A 14,463-nucleotide genomic window follows, 5' to 3' on the forward strand; every position below is an offset into this window, starting at 1 on the left:
GATACAGTAGAAGATGAAGATGATACCTGGACAGTAATTCATGGAATCAAACTAACATACCAAGACAGAAATTACATTTCCACTGGTGAATGGCTCAGTGATAACATCATTAATGCATGTCAGTATTTACTTGCAGAAAAGCATCCATGCTATGGTGGTTTTATAGACACTGTGTTTCTTGCTCATAAGTCTGTGAGTGAAATTGATTCTGAAAAGATTATCCAGATTCATCATGTTGGGGTACACTGTGTTGTGTCAAGCAGGTGTGGTACATGTGTAACAGTCTATGACTCTACAATTCTCTGGCATCTCAGAGACACTGAAGGAACAGTTCATTAGAATGTATGCTCCATTGTGGAATTCCAAAATGGCTGCCATCCTATAAGCAGTGTTTTCACAGAGCTCTGCCACTCTCCTAAAATCTAACACCTAATTTTAAGGGTTGAAGCTCTTTTCAAATCATAATAACTTTACAGAAGATTCAAGAACCTTACCTACGGTGCTTACCAACATTTTGAGAGAACGAGAGAGGATCTGCTGTGAAGGATTGTGCCTGATCTGTTGGTCTCCTCTACTAGTAGGCCGGACTACATGTGCACTAGGCCTCGGAGGCCCTCCACTCCTGTGAAGGAAAAAAACAGTGTAAAGATACTAAACCATGTCAAAAGAACTGGATCACATGGAAACTCAGACTACTAAAGCAAAATTTTCAACTATTGCTTCTCCAGAAAAAGAAGTAACCACAAAAAGGGCTAGAACTACTAAACAACAAGAAGTGCCTAAGGCAACACCAGTAACATCAAAGGAAAAACCTGACTCAATCTACATGGAAGAACTAAAGACTGCTCTTTTACCTATTCAAACAGCAATCCAAGGCCTCTCACACCAACTTAAATCTTTCAATGAATCCATAGACAGAATCTTAACCAGAATGGACAAAACAGAAGCAAGGATGCTGGAAAATGAGATTAAAATGGATCAGTTACAAAAAGATCAAAATAATAATGACTCAAACATAAAGATCATACAACAGAAATGAATTGATCTCGAAGCCAGATCCAGATGTAACAACCTTATCATTAGAGGCATCCCAGAAAATATAACACAAACAGACTTGTTAGAAAGCATCTCTGAAATTTTTTCCATTTTTCTGGACAAAGAACCTCTCTCAGATAAAATAATTATTGAACGTGCACACAGAGCCCTAAGACCAGCAAGTAACAGTACTACTCCGAGACCAATATATGTTAAGATTCTAAACTACCAACATGTGAATAAGATAACATATGCATAAAAAAAAAAGAAATTCATACAATGGAAAGGCTCAAAAATATCCCTCTCCCCAGATCTTCCAACCCCAATCAAGCAAGAGAGACAGAAATTAGCTCCCTTCTGCGACTACTTGATCAAAAAACAAATCAGATTTCAGATGAGGTATCCGAATACCCTTAATTTCACCCACCAAGGAGTTCAACTGTCAGCACATAACTATGAAGAAGCCGTGGTCATCTTTGAAAAAGCATTTAGAGAGCGCCCAGATAAAGCAACACAAAAAGCTTAGCTGATATATTTATATATATAAAAAAAAAAAAAAAAAAAAAGATCCAAAATGTGCTATTGCAGGACACAAAAGCATTAATAACCTTGGAACTAAGGTAAATTTTCACTGTCAGCCTCATTCCACACCTCTCAAAATGAAAATATGGCACAAGTTACTTAACTAGTCGAACTCTGCCTAAAAAAGGCAGCTCTTGAAAAGAACGCCCACAGTATATGTTATTACTAATAAAAGAAGTCTAAATCTCCAAATAACACACTTCCGAAAAGTGTGATCAGCGTATAACAGTTCTCCAAGGAGCCTTCGATGTTTAAACCCACAAACATACCGTAGTAATTGACTGGCAGTCTTTCTTTGGCTCTCCCTTGGCTAGCGACAGCTACGGAGGGTACGCGAACTACAAGACAGTCCCTGGATAAATCTCCACACTACAGGCCTGCCAAACAAGACGTTTAGACCTCCGACACTGCGACGACCCTCAGCCTTCCCTTGATGCAAAGGGATCTTAAAGCAACAGCACCTGTTAGAGCTTCCTCGGCGGTTGGAAAGTTTCCTGCTAGCATCAGTCCTCAGAGTGTGAAACAATCGATTCTACAGAAGCTGCAATTAACTATGATGGATCGGAGAAAGTGTAGTTAAAATCTACAATAGATGGCCCAGGTTGGAAGAGGTAACAGTAAAAATAGAGACCTATGAAGGACTGAACATCTCTTAAAAACTAAATTATTGACACATTTTAAACTGTAGCAGCTTTGCCTTTCCCCATATACACTCCTGCAGTGATGCTTGTGTCCCAGATACATATTGATAACTGGTCTTTACAAAACTCAGATTGTGGTGCTCCAGATGAGAGGCAGATGAGTTATTCCTGCTGACAAAGGAGCCTGTTTTGGCATGTGGTTACCAGGTTACCAGTTCTGACACCCCTATTTTCTGTAATGTCACTTTCCAGTTTCTGTAAGCCATTATGGGCATAATCACTCCTCTCATGCACTGTTAATTATGGAGTGATACTTCTCTTTAACAATCATATTTCTACAACACTATGTGTGATTGTTGCTTTCTCCTGTAATGCCAAAATCTATTGCTACAGCACTATCACTATTTAGATCTCTCCTTCCACTATGCCCAGCCAATGCAGACATTCACTGTTAAGCCTTTAGAATGACATATGTGCTGCAGTACGGCAGGCAGTTTAATATACTGGTATATCCTTTACAGCACTAACCATTTTCATGGAAAGCTTTTTTCTCCTCAACACAGTACATTCTATTAGTAATCATAACATACTTCTGGAAGACTACAGCGTGCAGTCCACGAAGGTTAGTACTGCTAGCCAAGAAGCTGCACACTTCTTCCAATCGTCCTGAAAATGTACTGTGGTTTAGTTAGTGACCAAATGACTGTATAGGCATCTATAAACAAGGTTAAAGTATATACACCCGCCTACTCTTGTTTTCATCGCCGCTGTATCTGGGTATGTTCAGTTCAATGGCAAACAGATATACCTGGTTGGCTATTATTATTTCAGGGTGAATATATACTCAGTGATAGCATTATTTGTCTGTTAGCTCCGTTAGATACTGCCACTCTACCTGTATAAACGACCAGGCTTGTCATTTACTGTTGCCATGATCAATTTAGACCTAATTTTAAGTCGAGAATGGTGCCAGGAGACAATGATATACTGAAAAGGCACCCTGAAGGCAAATATAATGACTTTAATTTAAAACTATTACCTAGAAATAGAAATGGGCTACACAGTGAATAATAGGCCACAAAAGAAGGAAAATATTTTACAAAGCTGATCTGTAAAGCCTTAACAATAGTATACATCAACCCTGCTCTGCTTGATTACATTATTTTCTTCTTTGCTAAATGAAGACTGTCCTATAGACATAGCAGACAAAAACCACATACTTAGCTTGGCTGATAGTTATCAAACTAGCTAAGAAAAACAAAATCAGTTGAATGGGTAACAACAATGTATAAATATGCTCATATCATACTTAAAACAACCACCAATCAAAAAAAAATGACTACAGAACAGAAAATTAACCTAGTGTCTTATATATAATGACATATGCTGGGTTATAGTCTGAACAAATATTATACACGCACCATAAATGTGCAATAATATATGTTTAATGCACACTCAGTAATATTGACTTTCTTTTCTAGGCTCTCATATTTAGACAGATATTGGCACAGTGCAGAGTAGTCTATAGCAATCTTCATTAACTACATCTTGATGTACAGTAATTAACCAAGAAAACATGATGATACAGAGGTATTCTTATACCGCAGTCTGTTGTCTGATAGGAAGACGTAATACCTCTAAGTATTACCTACCAAAACCAACTGAAAAATGATTCAATAACTACAAATGTTCACAGGTTGGATGATAATATTAACAATTTATTGCATTGCATACTGTGCTCTCTAGCCTTTACACACACTGTGTGATGTCTGTAACTACTTACCATACTGCATTCTGCTGTCTCTAGACTTATGTGACAGGTAGTGTCAGTAATAGTTAGTACACTGGGTGCTGATGTTTGTAAACTTGATGTCCTGGACATACCTTTCGACTGTTCAGATTTTTGCAGAATGTCCAGATTTTTGTCTCTTATTGTTTGTCCATTTTCCATAAAATTGTGGTGGTAATTTGAGTTATTCTCTCTCCTTAAACACCTTTCGATTCTGCAGGAGGTGACACTAATAGATAATTACACAGGATTAACGTATTTGACATACATAAACCTCCCAGTGGAGATTCTCTTTCATGAAAGGAATCAGCATTAAAGACCCCAGTATATATGGCACTGACCTTTGATCACCGGGCAAATTGCCTAATCGATATATAGTCCCTAATTGGGAAAGTCCCCCCCTCCTCGTACATTTAATGAGAGCTTCACTTAAGAATATATAAATACCTTAATTAACAATTTACAATACCCTTATATAAGATTTGAATAGAGATATTCGAAATGTGTAACTCTGCATGTTTGTACCTTTATCTGGCAGAGGTTTAAGTTTGTGCTAAACACTGCATGGGCTTTGCTATGCATTTTGGTATATGGTATGTTAGAAAGTACTATCTGGGAACAATATATTTCTCCTATTTGGTGATTTCAAGATCACATTACTTGGTTTTCCCAGACCCTTCCGGGCTTAGGGGGAGGTGGATAGGCACCGGGATTAAGCGGGAAGGACTTATCATACTTGCCCTCATGCTCATAATACAGCGTCTTAATAATATACAGTGTTGTTTCTTTTCTGTAAGATATTCCCTAGAGTTTAAGCTACTAATTTCATTCAAATGACGTGGAACATAGAATCATGGAACATTAAGGGCTTACAATCACCTAAAAAAAAAAAATACTTATGCATTTAACCTTGAAATCTTCCTCGAATATTACCTTTCTTCAAGAGACTCATTTGATGAATCAACAATGGGAACAAGAAAAATCAAGACCATGGATCAAAAAGATCATAGCGTCAGAAGGCACTACGAATAGTTCAGGAGTAGCCATTATTATTAAAAACAATTTTGGTGCAGATATAGAAAAGGTGGGGTCAGATGAGGAGGGTAGATGGTGTTACTTCACTACAAACACCCTGTATTAACTAAACCTATTCTAATTATAAACATATATGCCCCCTGTACATCCCAACAAACGTTTTTCACAAAATTGTACAACCTCATCACCTTATTTCCTAATCATTATTATATTGTTGGAGGAGATTGGAATTCAGTACAGGACCCCAAAACAGACAGATCAAATCCCAAAGCGAGATTTAACTACTTAGCCCACAAAACCATCATTGAATTGAAAGAAGACTTCAGTTTATTTGACCCATACATATTTTCGGACCAGGTACAGAAAAAGAAAAATTACACTTTTTTCTCTAGCTGTGCCAAAAGTTGGTCTAGGCTGCATTTTTTCCTTATATCTCTGGCATTCTATAACATGGACATTTCGTTCACCCGATCTCCAAGAACACTTTCAGACCACTCGAAGATCTCTATAAGTATTCACCAACATAGCAAGGACCCATCAATCAAAACAGATATCAGTTGGAAGTTGAACCCCAACCTTCTAGGGAGAGAGGAAATAAAATCTCTAATTAATGAATATTTAGATAGCTTTCTCCAATCAAAGGATTCCTTCCAATCTCCCATAGACTGTGAATGGGCCGCAGTTAAGTCAATGATTAGGGGTTCATTGATAAATAAAGCCGCATATTATAAAAAACTTCGGAACAAAAAAGAAAGGGAATTAATTGCCCAACTACATAAAGCTGAAGAAGAGTCCCAAGTGAATCACACTACACTGCTGGAAGAACATATAATCCGGCTACAAAAAGAACTAATCTCATTACAAGCAGATAACTTAAGTTTACATGAAATTAAATCCTTGGCGTTATACGCAGATGTAATACATAGTCCCTCTAGATTTTTGGCCAGAGTGATCAACCTAACTAAATCCTCTACTTTTATACCAGAAATACAATTCCAAGGCAAGGATCAGCAGAAACCTACTCAAATTATTACAATATTTGAAAATATTTTCTCCCAAACCCATGGACCCTCTGAGAATATGACTGATGAAACAGAAATACATTCCTTTCTCAATAACCTAACCTTTGCCAAACTAACAGAGAAACAAAATAAATTCCTAGAGAGGGATATTACTACACAAGAAATTATTTCCGTCATAAAAAACCTCAAACCCAATAAATCCCCCGGCCCAGATGGTTTTACGGCAGAATTTTATAAAGCTTTTAATATGAAACTAGCCAAAATCTTAAAGTTATTGTATAATTATATTATCTTGTATGGGTTTAAAGATATCCATTTGAATGCCTCTAGAACCGTCCTCATCCACAAACATAATACAGACGCAAAAAATCCGGGAAACTACAGACCCATATCCATGATTAACTTAGACATGAAAATTCTAGCCACGATCCTGGCTAATAGGCTCAAAGCCGTTATCTCATATATTATTTCCCCCGAACAATCGGGTTTTATTCCAGGTAGACAAACTAATGATCAAACCTTACTTCTAAAAGCATTGATACATCATTCTAAATTAAAAAAAACACCCGATATATGCTTTAGTAGTAGATGCATCGAAGGCATTCGATAGACTAAGTACTAAATTCTTATTTGCTATCTTACCATGCTTCAATATCCCAATCTCTTTTATAAACAAATTAAAAACTCTCTATTCTACAGCATATACCACCCTACAAATCAATAAACACATATCTAACAGAATCAAAATTGTTAATGGAGTTAGGCAAGGTTGCCCTCTTTCCTCTCTCCTCTTTAACTTATATATGGAACCACTTTTCATGCTTATCAAACAAGCTACATTTCACCACCCCCCTAATATATATAACTTAAAGATTTCCCTATCGGCATACGCGGATGACCTGAACATATATTTCACCCTCCCCAACTCTGACCCAATTAAAATACTATCTTCTATCAAAATATTCTCTAACCTAGCAAACTACAAGATAAATAGGGAAAAATCCTTAATACTCCCTTTAAACATTCACTCGAGGTTACCTAACATCACATCAACTACAGAGATCAAATTCAAAGAGCAAATACAATACTTAGGTATTCAATTTTCGCAAGGTAACCACACTTACTATCAAGACAATGTAGTCAGGTACTGGTCAAACGTACAAAACGATATCATAAGATGATCTAAGCTCAAGCTCCCGTTTTTGGCCAGAACAACAGTGATTAAAATGAATATTCTCCCTAGGCTTCTCTACCTATTTCAAGCAACTACTAACACTCTGCATAACAATTTTTTTAAAAAAATTATAACAACTATCTCTAAATTTATCTGGGCCCCTAAATCGGTCAGGATTAGCTATTCAAAGCTTATCTGTCCTAAGGAACAGGGGGGACTGGGCCTACCTGACTTTAAAACCTATTATGAGATTATTAACGCTAGTAGAATTTTTAAAATAGCGTCCTACAAGAAGAATAAACTGTTATGGACCCCACCATGGATGTCTCTCTATAATAACTATATTAAATCGTTAAAATTCAACCTGGCCGCTCTCCCATTTTTAAATGAAAATAACCTAGGGACCCTAAAGCACACAAAAAACATAATATTTAACATAAAATCCTTACAGGCAATCTTTAAATCTCTGAACCTTTCACACTCGTTTGTTATTTTATAACCGCTTCATCTAAACCCCAATCTTAAGCTAAACGGTAACATGCTAAACTTGGAGCAATACCCCCTACTGCTAAATACCTCTATTTCGGATCTTTTCCCCCTTAGACACCAATCAATACCTGACATGAGAACTAGCCTCGGCTTACCATATAAGTACTTAATGGTACTACGACAAATTAGGGATATAGTAAGTAAACTCCTAGAACATCCACTAGTTTCGGGCAATGATATCTTAACATGCAAAACACTAATAAATCTCCTGCTCAGTGGAAAAAAAATGATCTCAAATGTGTACAAAGCCATTATGACGCTTAGTTACCAGAATAAACTAAATGTTTCGAAATTCTGGTCAAAGATCAACCCTGATATTAACCAAAACCAACTTGCGAAGGCTATAAACCTAAGCACTAAATCGATTCCCTTTAAGAAGATGAAATACACCCAAATGATGATCGTGAACAATGCGTATTTTACCCCCACGATCCTGAACAAAATTTTCCCTAATCTTTCCCCTAATTGTAAATATTGCCCAAACCAATCGGATGATATCCTTCACTCGTTTTGGAGCTGCAAATGTTCCTACAAGCTATGGTGTGCCTTGAGGGTGATTCTTGAAAAAATCGGTTATGAAAAATCCACCCTGTCGTGGGAATTTACCATTCTTCATATTCCCCCCCCTGGAGTATCAGAAAGAAAATGCAAGGTACTGATTCCTATCTTTATGTTAATCAAATACTACATCTCCTTGAATTGGAAAAACAGAAACTCCCTATCATGGGAAGGATTTAAACACATAGCGATTAATTACCTCAAGGCACATAAATACCTGTTCCACAATATTAAACAAAAAACAGTTATGAAAGAATTTTGGGAAATATTATCTGAACATATACTTAAATAAGCACTGTTATATTACAGAAACCAATAGTCCTTATCTCGCTGTACTTGAATTATACAGGAATTGATATGGGTATTGTATGAACTGTACATAGTTGTTGTTTTTGATGTTCTTATTCTATACACAATTTGCATAATGTATTTCTCAATTAGATGTATTGTTTGTAATGGTTTTTGTCCTATTGTGTAAGATTGAAAATTTGTAATAAAAAAGAATTCAAAAAAAAAAAAAAAGAACGTATGCTCCATTATTTGCTGGCACAGATCAAGTGCTTGACATTAATTTTTTGTGTTGTCAAAAACAGATAGGATCCAGTGACTGTGGTCTTTTTGCTGTGGCCAATGCTGTAGCTCTTGCAAATGAATCATGTTTGTCCAACATACGCTTCATCCAAAGGAAAATGAGACAATATTTAATTCAGTGCATTGATGAGAGAGAGAGATGAAGATGTTTCCACACACATTAGTGGAAAAAAAAACAAAGTGTAAGAAAGTACAGTTGATACTGCATTGCTTCTGTAACATATATAAAGTGGATGACAGCATGATTGAATGCCATGAATGTAAAACATGGCTACATTTCACATGTGCTGGTGTTACAAAGGATGACCGGTGTGTGAAAACCGCAAAGAGGTTATTTTGCAACAAATGCAGCAAAAAAGAGCAGTGGAGTAGTGTGAGGCACTAAAAACAAGTGTATTTCCATCTGTGGCACTGTCCTAATTTGGCATTACATTTCATGGCTTTGAACACTGTGGTTCTGTTGACCAGCCATACTATCAGTGTTATAGGGTAAAGACCCAGTAACATTACTTGGTGCTTACTTCTTGTTTGATGGTAGTTTTCTATGGTCCTATTGTATTTTACCTCATTTTTTCATATATTGCACTTTGCTATTTAAAATATCAGTATTTGTGTAGATTTCATTTCAGTGATATAATGCAATGACACTGGCAGTTCAATCAAGCTGAAAATTCAAGCAGTGCAGGGAATTTCCCTAAAGAAGCAGTGATGTCTGGTGTCAAGGGAAACCTAAGAATAGACCATAGCAACTGTACACTTTCCCTGGAGTAATGTACAGGGTAGGGAAGTGAAGCAGTACTAGAATGTTCCTGTTTTATGAGTAGCCTAGTGAAGACAAATCAGAAATATAAAGTAGATGTAAGAGTGACATGCACATGGAATTGGGCTGCATTGTGCAGTAATGTTCCTGCAAATGAAGGCAGATAAGTAACTCATGCCCTAAGGAAACATCCAGTAGGAGTATGAATGTAGTCAGAATCATTGCGGATATATGCATAGTCATAGTCAGAATCATTGCAGATATATGCATAGTCATCAATGATGTGACACGAAAAATTCCACAATGTGTCAATGTGGCACAACATATATTTCAGTAATTTCTGCAGTTAGTTATAATACATTATGTAGTTATATCATTATGTACAGCTCCACTGTAAATAGTTTGTTTTAGAAGAGTGCTTTCAGTTGGTACTGGTATTACACTACATGCTTTACACTTCTGGGGTTTGATGACTAGGGTCTACTTCAGAAGACTGACAGCTCAAAACACTGAAACTCAAATGATCGAAAACTCAAAATATAGAATGTGGAATTTTTTCCTTCAGTACTATTGTGCAATTCTGGAAGATGGTATATATATATATAATTAGCAGGGGGTGTGAGGGACTGTGCCCTCCAAATCCCACATGGGAAGTGTAGGGAGGCTTGCCCCCCCTGCATGAAAATTTTGTTCCATATTTTGAGTTTTCAGTCATTTGAGTTTCAGTCTTTTGAGCTGTTGGTCTTCTGAAGTAGACCCAATGAGTAGGTAGTGCTGTCCTTTTTATACAGCTACATAGATGTGGAACTTTAACAAGCTTTGCTCACTCAATTTTATTACATAATTTTACAACTTTGAATTGAGTAATTATTAACAGAATGCTGTGAATTCAGATAATCACTTTGATGTTAGTGCGGGTATTATTACTGGTGCTTTTTAAAATACTTGTTACCTACCTCAGTTTTACTGTCCAGATGAATGTTTGTTCTAAAGTGTGCACTACTTCAGTTATGCACTGGTGTATGGTTTATTTTTTACTGCAAATATTATGGGTAACTTCATGTTACATATGTGTTTGTGTCAGTACTGTACTTGTATTTGATCATTGTTAGTGTAAAAGGATGTGTTGCACTGTTTCATGTAACAGATAACAAATAACACAGTGGTGCTCATGGAAATATTCATGGCTGAAGCATCAACAATTGTATATTGTTTTAGAGAAATATCTATATCTATTTTTGTATATTTATATATTTTATACTCACCAGTGGAAGATATTCAGAAAAATAAATAGGCTGAATAAAAAAACTTGTACATTTCATTTGTAAAATGTGTCTCAGTGTTTGTTTCCATTAAGATCTATTTCTGTTGATATGATTTTTTTTTAATGTGATATACAAACCATTCTACATTTTCCATAATTATAGCAGTATCTTGGAGGTCCAAAACTACAGTAGTATTACATTATAATCAGTAGTAATGTTTAGGAAGTAACAGGTCAAATGTTTGTCAGAATACAGTAATCTGCACAAATTGTGTGTCTTACAGCTCAGGATAGGTAGAGGTAAATCAGTCTTGTAGCAGCCATCAAGGTAACAAAGAAAGAACTCTGAAAGTAACGTTGATGTGGCCATCAGTACTCCCTCATACATGGTGATACACAATGATGGCAGGTCTGAGTGTTATTTCCTTTTAACGTTACAGCTGCAGTATGCCACTTAGAAGTTCACACAGTGTATCCATACTGTACCCTTGGCATTGTACAGCAGCCACTATATCCTAACCTAAAGTACTCCAAGCATTGTTACTGTACACTTTACATTTGTCAATATTCTCCTGTACTTGTCAGTACAGTCAGCCTGATGCCCAGTAATGTCAGCAGGATTGTTTTGTGTTTTTTGCCTAGCACTACACACTAAGTACTTCTTCCAGCTATAAAGTGGCTTTTGAACAAGTTCAGAAAAGGGCTGGTTATTCCTCCATTAAAGTACATGTACCAGCTATGTACTATTCACACAGGATTCCATCTGTCATGCGTGGCATCTTACAGGATATGCAAGGATGTTATTGAAGGTATCAGTATTAGGCCCCCAGTCTGTCATTGAGACCTAAACTTTGTTCATAAAAGGTCACACTGTCTCCTTTAGATGCACTTCATTACTCTGATGATAAGTTGCAGTTATGGAAAACTCAATTTTGTGTTTTGGACATAACTATGAAGCTGTCAGAATTGTAGGCCTTATCTTGTAAGGTTCCTTTTTTTTTTTATTGGCAAGCAAAGACATACTATCCCTGAGAAGCAATCTGTGCCTTATACCAGAAGTGGCTACAAAGGGCAGCCTCAGTTAGTAAATTCACCTTCATCTTTTTTTTTTTCCATATTTAAGTTTCAAGTTTAAAGTCATGGAATCATGTTAACTTACATCAAATCACTTATTGCTGTGTACATCACTTTTATTAACATACTTTATTGCAAAATCATTGACCGGAAAACCCCAGACAAGGATGCTGTTTACCATTGTGCAAGTGTAAGGTATACTTGCAAATAGTTTTTATGCATCTCCAGGGGAAATGACAGAGAGGATACATTTGAGTTGCACTGCTTGGTCTGCAGCCATAGTTACAGATGTTTGTTTTGCTCACTATTCTATGTATGGGAGACTTTTACACAAAAAGTTGACAGGTGGAGTTCTGTCACATATAGAAAGTGAACTGTGTAAGTGCCAGTAGTAATGCTGTTATCATTTCTACTTATGCTACTTGTGCACTATTTAATTCAAAATCTGGTTATGATCATTTGTGTCTTAATACCAATACTGATAATAAAGGTAATCTATGTAGTAAGATGACAGTGAAACACATTTTCACACATACATAAAACAGAAAACAATGCAAAAAAATAAGTCAGGTGAGTTCACCATGTTACACATAAATAAGTTATTCAGCATTTTACACACTCTCTGAAAATGGTGAAATAAGGAACATTTACTTCAGTAAAGCAGTGGAAGAGACATTAATGAATCAGGACTTTTGGCATTACGTCAGATATGTTGTAGAGAACGGTCTACAAACTATTTTCACCCTTGATAGTTCCTTCCATTGGGATCTGGCTTCTATTTTAATAATCCATGCTTCACGAAGGACAATTACAAAGTGAAGTCTGAAATCTGGGATTCACCTTACATTTCGTTAAGAATAATTTTGGGTGATGATACATCGTAGTGACAGAGCACAGCATTATCAAGCCATCAATAAATGCACCAACTGTGCTACTGGGACCAGATATTATCCTCAGCCAAAAACATGTCGTCCATCTCCTTCCCAAATAGAGAAAAAGAAATGGTCATTCATGCCAGTGTACCATCAAGGGTCTGGAGTTCATTTCCAGTAATGACAGTCCTTTCCTCTAATAGTATTTGTCCTTTTCACATCTGTGCTAAAGGGATGGGAAAATATTCTTATCCAAAGGAAAGTAGTGCATCTCCTTCATAAAAGAGAAGTAGTCATATATGATGTTCTGTTCATTCTCCCTCAACAAATAGGTTACAGATAAAATTCCCGGATCTGAGTCTGTCGCATACTTCAGTTTTTGGTTCATCTGTCAAGCTCCTCTCTCCACCCACAATGCCCTAATCCATCCCCAGTACCTCAGATCTTGTTTGTTACCGAAACAGTCACGCATAGGGTCATTGTCTCTTAGCGATTTTTCAAGTATTTCAATTTTTTTAAAAGTAAACTTCTTAGGCAGTTCTTCCTCATTCTCTTTACTATAATCCTCCTTATTAGTCTTCAGTTTTAAAGCATCAGGATATTTTCTTATAGCAATTTCTTAAATTTACCATTGGTGGTATTTTCTATTTCTGCATTCTTTTCTTTCCTTTCTACCATTTATAACAGGCTAATTCTTAGTTACGATTGTTGGTATTTTTTTGTGTGTGTACAGATATCTATACACACACACAGATATATATATATATATATATATAAAATATATAATATATATATATATATATACATATATATATATCTGTATCTCTATATGTGTGTGTATGTAGGTATACACACACACACACACACACACACACACACACACACACACACACACACACACACACACACACACACACATATATATATATATATATATATATATATATATGTATATGGGTCTACTTCTGATTGTTGAAAAATCACTTTCTTGACAACCAGAAGATCGAACCCATTTAAGGGAATGTGCACTAAATCGAAAGTGCACTTTAGCAAAAGCTGGATGTTGTGTAGTCCAGTCTCACCTTCATTTTTACTTATGGGTTCAGAGCTGATCCTCGGCTCTGACTTGGCCGATTTATAAGCTCGAAGACTTCTGGTTGGCTCGTGGCTAAGCAGGTATCCCATAGTGCACCAGTACAAACCCCAGATCTCGTTTGCTGCGTCGATGAGTTTGGTTGTGCTTCTCTTGGCTCTGGCTAAGTGTTAACTTTTTTCTTGCTTATATTGCTTAAAATCTTGTTCAAAGTTATAATTAGTGTAGTACAATAGTTGTTGCATTAGTATTTGGTAGTGTAGGTTTACTAATTCTTAGGTAATCAGCTCCTTTGCACCCCTTGGTGCAAGCATTGGCCTTGGGCCTGTTAGTGTGCTTTGTGGCATCTTGTGTACCAGTTTTAGATTTATTGTTAGTGCTGTTAGCTTGATAATGCTAGCTTTTTCTATCTACAGTTTTGTAG

This window comes from Protopterus annectens, chromosome 4.part0, assembly GCF_019279795.1.
Source record: "Protopterus annectens isolate FY-2018-M chromosome 4.part0, PAN1.0, whole genome shotgun sequence".
Taxonomy (NCBI): domain Eukaryota; kingdom Metazoa; phylum Chordata; order Ceratodontiformes; family Protopteridae; genus Protopterus; species Protopterus annectens.